The following is a 14,884-nucleotide window of genomic DNA, read 5'->3' as shown; positions in this document are numbered from 1 at the left end:
ATTCAGCTCTGGCACACACAGCACTGCTTTGCCCATACTAGACATGTTCTCCTTGCTTTTGAGTCAAGTCTTCCGTAATGGTTTGATCCTGTCCTCTGGCCTTGATCTTTCTTCTGGCATTTCTGCAATTTAAAAAAAAAATTAACCTGATTTCTAATCAACATATTTAGTGATGTTATTACACACCTCTGAAACAAGTGAGACTTAAACCTAGCACTCCAGCACCACTTCATCACAAGAGGGCCCCACTAAAAATATGGAATGTTTCACAAGTTTGCATATCATCCTCGTGCATGAGCCATGCTAATCTTCACTCTCTTGTTCCAATTTTAGTACATGTGCTGCTGAAGCAAATATCATTCCCACTCTTAAATATGTTTTTTGGAATGTCTCTTGGCATAATGCAAAGCCTCTCCTGTTTTCTCAATAATATGCTGTAAGATTACCACCTCAGAAAGTCTCCACATTTCGAGATCTTTTTTGAGAGTAACATTCTTTGCTTTCAGCAGATGTCTGCTCAAGGACATTCCTAACTTTGATGAAATCAGCATTTCCATAGTTTTGCCACTGAGCATGGAAAAAATTCCAATGCTGTCTCATACCTCCTTTCATTTCCACAGCAGAAGTAAGTGGAAAATGCATAGCTATTTTGACTTACCCAATAATTCAAAGTTGCAGACTTCTATTTTAATTTACTTCTTCCATGCTATTTCCTTCAGTTGCTGGCTTTCTCACAGCCCTGAAAGTCCATACATTTCAAGCAATGTGTGCTTGATGGCTGCCACAAGCACAGACACTTACATAGAGGTAAAAGTCAGATGACTACAGCAAACTTGCCAAAACACCTAAGTACAATTGCATTTCTCTAAACAGGTCTAGTCACTCTTCTCCAAAATTCAATCTGGAGTAATTGCAATTGCAGTGCTGGTGGAAAATAATTCAGCTTTTCATCAAAACAGCACTTAACAATGTTTCTGAAGCAGAAATGCAAATACAGGTCCTGACATCAATTATGTCCACTGCTGTTAGCACTCAAGTGACTGCACTCTTATGCAGTACTGAGGGAGTGATGCACTGCCAGTGGTGCAGTCTTTTAGATGAGATGTTAAACCATTGTGTCATTGTCTGTTTGGATATATGTAAAATATCCCAGTGCACTGTTTCAAAGAAGAGCAGGGGAGCTATCCACTGTGACTTGCCCAAAATGATCCTTCAATCAATAACACAAAAAACAAATTATCTGATCAATATCACATTTATTAATTGTAATAACTGACCCTCCGAATGAATGGAATCATTCAGGTTTGCCATCAGGCAATTGATTGTTGTGTTTCTTACATGACAATAGCAAGACTTTGTAAAATGGTTTAAGAATGCAGTGATTGTAAAAAAATCATTTAATAAATAAAATTCTTTCTTCCTTACTCCTTTATCACCATAGAAAAAGAGGAGCCCAATCCTGGGACTGTGTTTTGTCTTGTGATTGCTTTGACATTCTATTTATACTCCAGAAAGTTAGCAGCAGTTTGTATAAAACAAGAGTCACTGGACTCAAAATATTAATTCTGATTTCTCTCCTCACATGCTGCCAGATCTCAGAGTTTCTCCAGCAATTTCTGTTTTTGTCTGTTTCAGACCTCCAGAATACACAGTTTTTTTGTTTTATTTTAGTATACACTAAATCTGTCATGTCAATATACTGTTACCAGCCTATTGCATTTGGAAATTCTGCTACAGTCAGTATCCGTAAAACCAACAATGTCTAAATAGCAATGTCTAAATTATGTATATGATTCATTCAGAGGGTCAGTTATTACAATTAATAAATAAGATGATTGCAAATGATCCAACAAGTGATGTCAGCTGTCTATATTCTGCAGTCCAAGTCATTGTCATTGATGTCCCTCAATTCAAGGATAATGTCTAGTCAGGATTGAGGGTTTCTGCAATGGGTCTTCATGTGACTGCACGGGCTACAAAGTTTTGAGCATATGAGGCAGATTGTCCTAACAGGTAGTGGGAGTCAGAATGCACAATTTGCTTCCTTTCCTTTTATTCTCTGTGGCTGCTGCATCTCATCATTAAGGCAGTTTGACTCAAAACTGCTGAAGTTTGATGGACAAATTGTCACCATTTTGAACAATTGATAGCAAGCTCCTTAATGTCATTAATGTCAATGTTGTCATACTTTGTAAAGAGCAAAAGGGTGTCTTTGAGATATTTTCTTTGTCCTTCCCGGAATATGGGCTACTTGAGAGTTGAGAAAACTGGAGCTGTCAAGGGAGATTGCATTCAGCCATTCACACACAGACATGCATCCATTGTAATTGATATTTCAGGATGTTCTATAGAATGCATATAGAGATGGTTCACGATACATGCCATTGTTTGTTTGATGGCTGTGTTTATTATGAATGGCAACAGCAAGTGGAACAATGAGCATGCGTGTGTAGAAACATGGAGTGACATCTTGGAAACAACATCATGTGCACATGCATCTATTTTGTCTGCAGTTTGACATCTGCAGGAAGAGGTGGACCATACCTTGTCCATAATTATGGTGGGAGCAGCAGGTTGAGGTTTATCCTGAGGGTATGAATCAGTTTCTGTCCTTTAAAAGATAAATTTTCAGTCCTATTATAAAAAATGGAAACCACAAGGCAAGATAGAAGTACAGAAGCTGCTCTATCAGATCACTTTGGGTGAAACACTACCCATGAAAACTGTCAGACAACTGCAGATGATGTAAAACACCTGGAGAGAGAAATGTGGGGATTGCAATGAGTAAATTGTAAATTTTTGTACAAATAGAGGTTGCTAATAGCCCAGCAAAGTTAGTTTTACACTTCACAATGGTAAAACTGGCTCTCCTGGTGTAAGCATGGAATGAATGATCATTTGACGTAATTTCCTGAGTTCTCTTATCAATTTGTCAAGTTGTCTGATAACAGCATCAGTGCATGTATGGCTACAGTCTCAGCCCCAGCCTCCAGGCACAATCTCCCAGTTCTGCAAAGGACCACTCGCCTTCATCAGTTAGCGTGACAGTTAGAGAGGACCATGTAGTGAGCTAACAGCATTTTTTTTATTATGACTGCTCACTCTTTTCAAAGTAATTGAATCCAGAGAATTTAGTAGATGTATTGTGGAATTCCCCAAAACTTTGTTTTTGCTGACAAATAGTGTAGATCTGGATCACAGGAGTGCGGTGTGACTTTCGGAAGACTTTGTTGCCAAACACTTGCTCCTGTGGTTTGTAAAGGCTACGTTGGTCTGCTTTTGGAACAATGTAAATTGTGGCCTTTTGAGAAACTGGCTGCCAAAATAGGAAGCACTCAACATATAAGAGTGTTTGCCCTTCATTAAAGACATCGCTTCATATCTTATACTTCAGACAATTGCAGTCATGCCAGCATTTGAGAACTGTGATGACATTTCTTGCACATCTCATTTCTGGAGAACAACTCACAGGCAAATGGGACTAGTTCATTTTAGGAAACCTGGTCAGCATGGATGAGTGAGGCCGAAGAGTTTGTTTCCACACTGTATGACTGACTCAAATCTACAGGATACAAATGTGCAGTCTTGATGTGAGCAAAAGTCTGTTAGCTTTGAAGACCTCATCTGGAATACCATTGGGACCACAAGTTTTGTTGTTTCTCTTCCATTTGATTGCTTGTTGCAGCAATCACCCATTGATGCTATTCCATGCCTTTGATGCAGTCTATTGGGAGAAAATATGCTGCCACAGTGAATTCCCAGTTGAAGTGGTGTTTGAAATTTACTTTTCAGAATTGATGGATGGCATTATCATTCTTAAGAAAAAAAGCCTGGTCCTGTGAATGTAAGTGTTTTTGTTTATTTGACTTCTATCCATAAAAGGCCCTAGTAGCTTCAAGAAAGTTTTGTATGTCATGGCGATCTGCTGAACTTCTCAGGTTTCCTCTTCCCACCACCTGCCTTTTATGTTGTGAATTTTTCTTTGGGTGTTAATCTTCAGCAGTTGAAATACTGAGTTCTTGACTTGTGACACATTTCTACAATGACTTGGAAGTAACCTATAAGTAAATTATTATTCTCAAAGGAACAAAATTACAGATTGAATAAATATTCACATTTTGCATTTGATATTGAATTTTCTGACAAGTATTTATAACTGGAAAGAAATTGGAATTAAACAGAAGTAAGTGTGCCTGTGTGCCCCACACAGGGCTGGCTGTATGGAAATTACACATACTATTTAAAAAATCAATGGCTTTTAAATGATTATTTGATTCTGTCACAGTACAAAACAGTCAAAAGTGAACTATGTTTTATGTTGTATTGATGTAGTTGGTAGCATAGCTCACAACTGAGCTGAAAATGTGTTGCTGGAAAAGCGCAGCAGGTCAGGCAGCATCCAAGGAACTGGAGAATCGACATTTCGAAACGTGGATTCTCCTGTTCCTTGGATGCTGCCTGACTTGCTGCGCTTTTCCAGCAACACATTTTCAGCTCTGATCTCCAGCATCTGCAGTCCTCACTTTCTCCTCAGCATAGCTCACAAGTTGGGCAGTGGCCAGTGAGTTATGTAAGTCATTGAAAGTGATGTAATTTATGTGGGATCTCAAAGTTACTTTGTATTCTATTAATATAATAAATATTCATCAATGAGTAAATCAAAGTATATTTACATTTTTTTGTGCTTTCAGGAAAAAGGGTTAGCAGTACTGTTAGTGTCCTGGCAGCTTGGAATGTAGTGCATTGTTCAGAAACATGCAGTGAATATGAAATAGATATTCATGTAGACCATGTCATATTTTATTATATTTCATTACATTTCTTACATTGTTTATAAGTGTATTAATCTAAAAACTTCAATAATACTAAACCTATCCTTTCACTTCAAACAAAAATCCAATTTTTACCATTTTTGCAAAATCATTATGATGCAGTATTCTAAAATTACCTCACAACATAAAAACATTGTATTTATCAAGCACCTTTCCTGACCACCAAAGCAACTTTACAGAAAGAAGTACTTTTGAAGTGTTGGAACTTGCTGTTTTAGGAAAAGCTATATTTGTAATACTGAAGAAGGATAAATATTATCTGAGATATTAGAAATAATTTGTCTTCTTTCTGCAAAACAGTAGAATTGGATCTTTTACATCCACCAGGGAGGACAGACAGGGTCACTGTTTAACATCTCATCTGAAGGACTGAACATCTGAGAATACAGCATCCCCTCAGTACTGTACTTTTAACACCTTTGATTTTGGGTTCAAGTCCTGGAGTGGGACTTGAACACGAAACCTCCTCACACAGAGCAAGGATGTTACCAACTGAATCATAAGACATTTATTTGAGGAAAGTGGCTTCCTGTAAGTGAGTTAAAGGCAGAATTTAAATTGTGAGCATTCAACAATGCTGCCAAGCCCCAGGATAAAGTTCAAGGATTAGCTTCGGCTAAGAACCAAAATCGGCTCACAGCCCTAAATGTATTCAGTCTTCTACCTTGGCTGAGTATATGCTTTCATCTTTGATATATAGGAAAGAAAATTCTTTAGAGGGTTTAAATCAATCTGCTACTGTTAAAAGGAAGGATTGGTGTGTAAGGAAAAATCCACATAAATCCTACACAAATCAACAGAACTTGCAAAATGAGAAGGAATACTGCAGAACACTTAGCAAGAAATATCATAAAATAACAGAATCCCTACAGTGCAGAAAGAGGCAATTCAGCCCCATCAAGTCTGCACTGACCCTCCGAAGAGCATTTGACCCTGGACCCACTCCATCCCCATAACCCGACATTTACCTTGGCTGACTGCTGGCACTATTGTCAGTCATTAATAGTCCCCATTAACAGCTATTCATTTCCCCAGACTAACCTTCAACCAGTTCTTTGTCGTCCAACTATTTACATCTCTCGTTGGGCTCTATCCCCACCTAAAGTTTACTCTCCCCTCTCTCCCCACCTCATCTCCTGTATAAAAAAAATCCTTTTCCTGGCTATCATGAATACTGAAGATAGGTCAATGGACCCAAAACATTAACTCTGATTTCTCACCACAGATGCTGCCAGACCTGTTGAGACTTTCCTGCAATTTCTGTTTTTCTTCAAATTTTCAGCATCTACAGTACTTTCATTTTTTTTGGCTTGCTTACATGTTTGCAAAGAAGATTCCAAGGTTTTAGTTCTAGGATAATATGTACCTCCGTGAGATATCTTGGGATACATTTTTCAGCTAAAATCGTCATTCATGAAAGTTACTATTGTTTTCATAGGAGGCAGTTTGAAGATTTATTCTACTCAGCTCAAATATTAAAAATATAATTAATGACGATAGTTTTCTTTTGTTATATTATTTTATACTCTAGCATCACTGACTGGAAGACATTTTATATCTGCTAGGATCAAACTACCAATTACCAAGTAACTACCAAAGCAGTCATATTATCATAAAACTCAAGGAAACCTGCTGCTTTGACTTGGGTTGGTTGATGTGTGAATGCAGTTCAACATGTGGCTGATCATAACACCCCTGCCATGTATTGCAAATGCTTTTGCTCTGGGTCACATTAGTGGACAGCTTCTCCCACATGTTGCAGCAGCAATTCTTCATCCATCCCGCCATCACTCTTGTATTTATTTTATTTACTAATTCTTCTAATAACCCCACTTTTTTACGCATTGATGTATTTTTATGTTAGTATCGACTTTACATTCAACAAGCTACAAGGGGAGGTGCAATGAGACATGAGTATCCTTGGATGTCAGTTGTTGAAAGTAAGCCTGCAGGTGCAGCCTTGAAGAAGGTAAGTGACTTTAAATGCAAGAGCATGGATGTCTTGTTGCAATGGTACAGAACCTTTGTAGGATCACACCTAGAGTCTTGTAAGGAGTTCTAGTCTCCCAACCTGAAGAAGGATACTCTGGCAATGAGGGAAGTACAAAGATTTGCCAGACTGATTCCTAGGAATGGTAGGACTGATAAGACTATATTGATGAGGACTATATTCATTGGAATTACGAAGAATGCATGAGAATCTCACAGAGACGTATAAAATTCTGATCGGACAAGACAGAGTGAACACAGGAAGGACGTTCCCGATGACTGAGGAGTCCAGAACCAGAGATGACAGTCTACAGATATGGGGCAGGCCATTTTGGACTGAGATGAGGAGAAACTTTTGACCCGAAGAGTGGTGAGCCTGTGGAGTTCTCTGCCATAGAAAGCATTTGAGACCAACACATTGAATGTTTTCACAAAAGAGTTCAATATAGTTCTTAAGACTAAAGGGATCAAAAGGTAGGGGGAGAAAGCAGGAAAAGGGGACTGAGTTAGATGATCAGCCATGATCATTTTGAATAGGAGAGGAGGCTGAATGGGCCAATTGGCCTGCTCCTGCTCCTATTTACCATGTTTCTTCATTTTACTTTGAAGACTACAAACACTCCTCAATCTGTTGCTTTTCTTGCAGTTGCAGCACAATACAATTCGTGACATCACTGTTAATGGTTTTGCTGCTGGTAGGCTTCTTAGAGTCATAGAGTCCTAGAGATGTACAGCATGGAAACAGACCCTTTGGTCCAACTCGTCCATGATGACCAGATATCCCAACCCAATCTAGTCCCACCTGCCAGCACCCAGCCCATATCCCTCCAAACCCTTCCTATTCATATACCCATCCAAATGCCTCTGAAATGTTGCAATTGTACCAGCCTCCAGCACTTCCTCTGGCAGTTCTTTCCATACATGTACCACCCTCTGCGTGAAAAAGTTGCCCCTTAGATCTCTTTTATATCTTTCCCCTCTCACCCTAAACCTATGCCCTCTAGTTCTGGACTCCCCCAACCCAGGGAAAGGACTTTGTCAATTTATCCTATCCATGCCTCACATAATTTTGTAAACCTCTATAAGGTCACCCCTCAGCCTCTGACACTCCAGGGAAAAACAGCCCCAGCCTGTTTAGCCCCTCCCTATAGCTCAAATCCGCCAACCATGGCAACATCCTTGTAAATCTTTTCTGAACCCTTTCAAGTTTCGCAACACCTTTCTCATAGGAAAGAGACCAGACTAGCATGCAATATTCCAACAGTGGCCTAACCAATATCCTGTACAGCCGCAACATGACCTCCCAACTCCTGTACTTAATACCCTGACCAATAAAGGAATGCATACCAAACGCTTTCTTCACTATCCTATCTACCTGCGACTTCACTTTCAAGGAGCTATGAAACTGCACTCCAAGGTCTCTTTGTTCAGCAATATTCCATAGGACCTCACCATTAAGTGTATGAGTTCTGCTAAGATTTGCTTTCCCAAAATGCAACACCTCGCATTTATCTGAATTAAACTCTACCTGCCACTTCTCAGCCCATTGGCCCATCTGATCAAGATCCCGTTGTAATCTGAGGTAACCTTCTTCGCTGTCCACTACACCTCCAATTTTGGTGTCATCTGCAAACTTACTAACTATACCTCCGATGCCCACATCTAAATCATTTACTGCTTGCAGAAAACCTTATTTAAAGATCCTCTGTTCCACTCGACTGAATTCCCACATGGAACCAAATTTCCAGTTAACTCACTCAGCTGCTGTCTCAATCAGTGCAGTCTGCCTCACATATGCTACTCCCCTTATTGACCATGCTGTTTAAAATATTTTTTCTATAGAGCTTGGTTCGTGTATTCATATTAACCAAATGGTTTAGAAAACACAATTCAAATTGGTCAAACGGGTGGCACGGTGGCTCAGTGGTTAGCACTGCTGCCTCACAGTGCCAGGGACCCGGATTTGATTTCAGCCTCAGGCAACTGTCTGTGTGGACTTGCGCATTCTTCCCATGTCTGTATGGGTTTCCTCCAGGTACTCTGGTTTCCTCCTACGGTCCAAAGATGTTCAGGTTAGATGAATTGGCCATGCTAAATTGTCCGTAGTATTCAGGGATGTGTAGATTAGGTGCATTAGTCAGGAGTAAATGTAGAGTAATAGGGTAGGGGAATGGTCTGGGTGGGTTACTCTTTGGAGGGTCGGTGTGAATTTGTTGGGCCGAAGGGCCGGTATCTGCATGTAAGGGATTCTATGAAATTCACAGACGAATTTGAGCTCTGGGAAGTAAACAGGAGTTTTTAAAAATGCATTTATATTGTACCTATTGCATCTTCAAGATATTCCAAAGTTTTTAAAGCCATTAAAATTGCCCAGAGATCTAGTTAGTGTTTTTTTAAAAATAGGCAAAGATGCTAATTTATACACAGCAAAATGTCACAAACTGAAAGGCAAATGCCTTTTGTCATGATATGCACTGAAGGACAAACTTTGACTAAGATACTGGGAGAGTAGGATTTTTTACACCACCTGGGTAAGCAGGGGTACCTTGGTGTCAAGTTCTATGTCAAGTTCATTGTACTGCATTTTAGTTTTTAGAGTGGAGCTTCAACTTTCAACCCTCTGCTTCAGAGGTGAATATGCTACCACCCAGATAAAATTGATAGGTATGTTGTGCAGACCGTTAAAGTAATACAGACAAGTTCAAAATAACACATAATCATTAGTTTTTTTTCATTCCATTAAGTGAAAAGGGATCTAGATGATAGTAGATTTGGAACTGATCATACCATACCCTACAGAGAAACAGTAAATAAAAGGAACAAAGATTAAATATTACCATATAAGTATTATTCAAATTATGTTCCTAGGAAGTGTATGCACACACAAGGTTTTAGTCTCCATGCAAAATTGTAATGAGAAATTTAAGTGACACTGTGAATCTCATTTTTGGCTGATTATTTTCCCCTTAATAAAGCAGCAATTGGCTTCAATGCATTTTCTGGCATTGCCAAATCTCATCCAGTAAAATCACACACTCCAAACTGTATGTTTTACACATGTAACTGCAGGTACTGTTAGAATACTGTATTTACTGAAAATTATGTTTAATTATGACCCCTCCTATCAGTTTTCCTCCGCAGTCTACTCTCAGCTTAGAGCAAAATGAGACATACTAAACATAACTTTTAAGCACAGGATTACAGTTGACTCCATTTAAGCGCATACCTTAATTAAATGAACACAAAATGAATATATTCTGTGTACAATGCAGTCCTATCATGGATGAGATAGAATTTTCCTCAAATTGACACTGGAAAAACAGAAGTAGTTTTGTTTGTTGCTTGCATGCTAAACCTTAACCTCATCACTGGAAGGTCATTCAGGATATGGCTGATGGTTCACAAGCTCAACATCCTAGATAAAATTCACATAACATTTTTCTTACCACCAGTACCCATACCTCACCCACGCTGCTTTTAACTTTAAGATATAACTACTTTCACAGTTGATTTATTGACAGACTGCAATATCAATTATAAGACATATAGAGTCATAGAGATATACAGCACGGAAACAGACCCTTCGGTCCAACCCGTCCATGCCAACCAGATATCCCAACTCAATCTGGTCCCACCTGCCACCACCAGGCCCATATCCCTCCAAACCCTTCCTATACATATACCTATCCAAATGCCTCTTAAATGTTACAATTGTACCAGCCTCCACCACTTCCTCTAGCAGCTCATTCCATACACGTACCACCCTCTGTATGAAAAAGTTGCCCTGTAGGTCTCTTTTAAATCTTTCCCCTCTCACCCTAAACCTATGCCCTCTCGTTCTGGACTCCCCGACCCCAGGGAAAGGACTTTGTCTATTTACCCTATCCATGCCCCTCATAATTTTGTAAACCTCTATAAGGTCACCCCTCAGCCTCCGATGCTCCAGGGGAAACAGCCCCAACCTGTTCAGCCCCTCCCTATAGCTCAAATCCTCCAACCCTGACAACATTCTTGTAAATCTTTTCTGAACCCTTTCAAATTTCACAACATCTTTCCAGTAGGAAAGAGACCAGAATAGCACGCAATATTCCAACAGTGGCCTAACCAATGTCCTGTACAGCTACAACATGACCTCCCAACTCCTGTACTCAATACTCTGACCAATAAAAGCATACCAAATGCCTTCTTCACTATCCTATCTACCTGCGACTCCACTTTCAAGGAGCTTTGAACCTGTACTTCACGGTCTCTTTGTTCAGCAACACTCCCTAGAACATTACCATTAAGTGTATAAGTCCTGCTAAGATTTGCTTTCCCAAAATGCAGCACCTCACATTTATCTGAATTAAACTCCATCTGCCACTTCTTAGCCAATTGGCCCATCTGGTCAAGATCCTGTTGTAAACTGAGGTAACCCTCTTCACTGTCCACTACACCTCCAATTTTGGTGTCACTTGCAAATTTACCAACTGTACCTCTTATGTCCGCATCCAAATCATTAACGTAAATGGCAAAAGGTAGTGGACCCAGCACCGATCCTTGTGGCACTCCACTGGTCACAGGCCTCCAGTCTGAAAAACAACTCTTCACCACCACCGATTTCTACTTTTGAGCCAGTTCTGTATCCAAATAGCTAGTTCTCCCTGTATTCCATGAGATCTAACCTTGCTAATCAGTCTCCCATGGGGAACCTTGTCGAATGCCTTACTGAAGTCCATATAGATCACATCTACCACTCTGCCCTCATCAATCCTCTTTGTTACTTCTTCAAAAAACTCAATCAAGTTTATAATTATATTAAAAGAAAATGTCATTAATATTAAGAACATCTGACCAGGTACTTCTGCCCTATCCCTCCCTTCCATTAGCTGAACACATCACTTCCCTTAAAGCTCACCTTTTGCCTAGACCTGAACTTGCATCATTCTGTAGTTCCTTTCCAATCTTCCTTTATGTCCTGTCCAGGTTCATCTTGTTCCTAAGATCCACATGCTGCACCATCAACCCTAGCTGACCATCTTATTGATATTTAATGGTTCTCTCAAGAAGTTGTCCCTTTCTCCTTTAAATCTTCCCTGATTCACACTTTCCTCAAAAAGTAACTTTTCAGCTATTCATCCTTGCAAACTTATTATCCCATCCGCAGGGAGAGAGAATGTGTTGTCATCTCACAAATCTGTACCTATCTTTCCCAGAGCTCCATGTTCCCAGCCTTCCAAACAGGTTTACAACCCTTGCCACATACTGAAAAGCCTCATAATATAACCACAAATGACACTGTATGACAAGGGTAAACTACCCTCCCTCATCTTTCTCGACCCATCTGCAGCTTTTGACACAGTTGACCATACCATTCTCCTCCAGTGCCTCTCACCTCACCAAGCTGAATGGGATTACACTCAGCTGCTGGCACATCATTATTTAATTAAACATAGCTGGACTATTACTTGCAATAATTCATTTTCTCATTCTCCTGGTGGATCTCTCTTGTGGTAAAAACAATGACTGCAGATGCTGAAAATCAAATACTGGATTAGTGGTGCTGGAAGAGCACAGCAGTTCAGGCAGCATCCAACGAGCAGCGTCCCTTCCTATTTCCCACCCACATGCTCCCCTCAGTGAAATCAGCTGAAAAGTGTTAGCTTTCACATGCAAGCTCTACTTCATCCACCATCTCACAACTCCATCACTGCTACTAAACTATCAAACTGCTTATCCGACATCCAGCACTGGATGCAGGACGAACAAGTATTTCCTCTAATTAATTATTCAGAAGATTGTTGCTATTCTTTTTGCTTCCCTAGCTCCTTACTCCATCACCCTGGTGACTGTCTGAAAACTAAACCAGATTGTTCACAACCTTGGTAACAAATTTGACACTGAAACAAATTTCTCTGGGGTACCCCCACCATCGCCAATACCGTCTTTCCACTTCAAACATTGCCTAACATCACCCCTACCTCAAGTGTGATCTCTACCACCACTGTTGAAATCCTTATTCATGCCTTAGTTACCTTTACATTTGATTACCTAGCACACTCCAGCCTGCCCTTCCACAAACTACAATCCACAAACTTGAAGTCATCCAGAACTCTACCTGCCCCTGTCCTTACCAGAACCAAGTCAGACATTTGCTGATCTGTACTGACTTAGTGATGCTGGAAGAGCACAGCAGTTCAGGCAGCATCCAACGGGCAGCGAAATCTATGTTTCGGGCAAAAGCCCTTCATCAGGAATAAAGGCAGTGAGCCTGAAGCATGGAGAGATAAACTAGAGGAGGGTGGGGGTGGGGAGAGAGTAGCATAGAGTACAATGGGTGAGTGGGGGAGGGGATGAAGGTGATAGGTCAAGGAGGAGAGGGTGGAGCGGATAGGTGGAAAAGGAGATAGGCAGGTCGGACAAATCCAGACAAGTCAAGGAGACAGTGCTGAGCTGGAAGTTTGAAACTAGGATGAGGTGGGGGAAGGGGAAATGAGGAAGCTGTTGAAGTCCACACTGATGCCCTGGGGTTGAAGTGTTCCGAGGTGGAAGATGAGGCGTTCTTCCTCCAGGCGTCTGGTGGTGAGGCAGCGGCGGTGAAGGAGGCCCAGGACCTCCATGTCCTCGGCAGAGTGGGAGGGGGAGTTGAAATGTTGGGCCACGGGGCGGTTTGGTTGATTGGTGCGGGTGTCTCGGAGATGTTCCTTAAAGCGCTCTGCTAGGAGGCGCCCAGTCTCCCCAATGTAGAGGAGTCATCGGGAGCAACGGATATAATAAATGATATTAGTGGATGTGCAGGTGAAACTTTGATGGATGTGGAAGGCTCCTTTAGGGCCTTGGATAGAGGTGAGAGAGGAGGTGTGGGCACAGGTTTTACAGTTCCTGCGGTGGCAGGGGAAAGTGCCAGAATGGGAAGGTGGGTCGTAGGGGGGACCTGACCAGGTAGTCATGGAGGGTCTTTGCAGAAGGTGGAAAGGGGTGGGGAGGGAAATATATCCCTGGTTGTGGGGTCTTTTTGGACGTGGCGGAAATGTCGGCGGATGATTTGGTTGATGCGAAGGTTTGTAGGGTGGAAGGTGAGTACCAGGGGCGTTCTGTCCTTGTTACGGTTGGAGGGGTGGGGTCTGAGGGCGGAGGTGCGGGATGTGGACGAGATGCATCTTTAACCACGTGGGAAGGGAAATTGCGGTCTCTAAAGAAGGAGGCCATCTGGTGATCTGTACTGACACCTAGTTGAAGAACACTTCAATCCGTCTTAATTACTATTCAAATTTACTTTTAGACTTTTCTTAAAACTGACCTTTTTAGCCACCTGCCTTATTGACTATTTGCTCTAGTTCCCCTTTTTCTTGTTCAGAATTTAACTCAGCATTAAAAACAATCATGTGAAACATATTGGCACACTTTGTTACATTAAAAGTTAATGTTCAACTCTGCTTTTTGCAACCTATCGATCATCTAAAACTCTTGCCTCCCAGGCCAACTTACCTGGACTTTTTTTCAAAGGAATGCCTTTAAATCATTCCATCTCAGCTGACAATCAAGAATACTCTCCCTAAACACCACCTGCCAAAGGTGTATTTTTGACTATTCCTTCAGTAAACCCTGCAAAGCTCCTTTGTAGTCCTCCATTCTAAAATCTGCGGATAATGTCAAAGTTGAGAGAGCTCTCACATTATCTAAGCAACTGCCTGACAGTCATACTCCTAGATTCATACATTATACAATCACCATCCCTGAGTATGTCCTGCTCCTACAATTAGGAGGGAATTGGGCTGGGAGCCTTCAACATTGACTGCAGATTCCATAAGGCCAAATTTGGGCAAGGAAATCTGATTTGCTTTCTGCAGCTTTCTGCTGATGCATCAGACAAGCCAGTTGGTTGAGTCTTAGAGTACGTAGCTACTCGACTGGGTCTGTGACAAGTGATGAGGGAACCAAGAAGAGTGAAAAAAAAATGCTTGACCTTATACTCACCAATGTTCCACAATACATACATCTGTCCACGATAGCATTGTGAATAGTGACCACCACACAGTCCTGCCTTCATAGAATTATAATTAGAAACCCTACAGTGTGGAAAC

At 41.0% G+C, this 14,884-nt stretch overlaps 1 non-coding gene across 1 annotated transcript; it reads right to left on the bottom strand.

Moving 5' to 3' along the window:
- Positions 1 to 250: 250 nt before the first annotated feature.
- On the bottom strand, positions 251 to 353 carry LOC140467529 (U6 spliceosomal RNA). Its single transcript, XR_011955491.1, has one exon. It is a non-coding gene; the product is annotated as a U6 spliceosomal RNA (small nuclear RNA).
- Positions 354 to 14,884: the final 14,531 nt, after the last annotated feature.

Source organism: Chiloscyllium punctatum, chromosome 45 (genome assembly GCF_047496795.1).
Source record: "Chiloscyllium punctatum isolate Juve2018m chromosome 45, sChiPun1.3, whole genome shotgun sequence".
In the NCBI taxonomy this organism is placed as follows: Eukaryota; Metazoa; Chordata; class Chondrichthyes; order Orectolobiformes; family Hemiscylliidae; genus Chiloscyllium; species Chiloscyllium punctatum.
The sequence above is the reverse complement of the archived record's forward strand: the minus strand, read 5'-3'. Positions and strand labels throughout refer to the sequence as shown.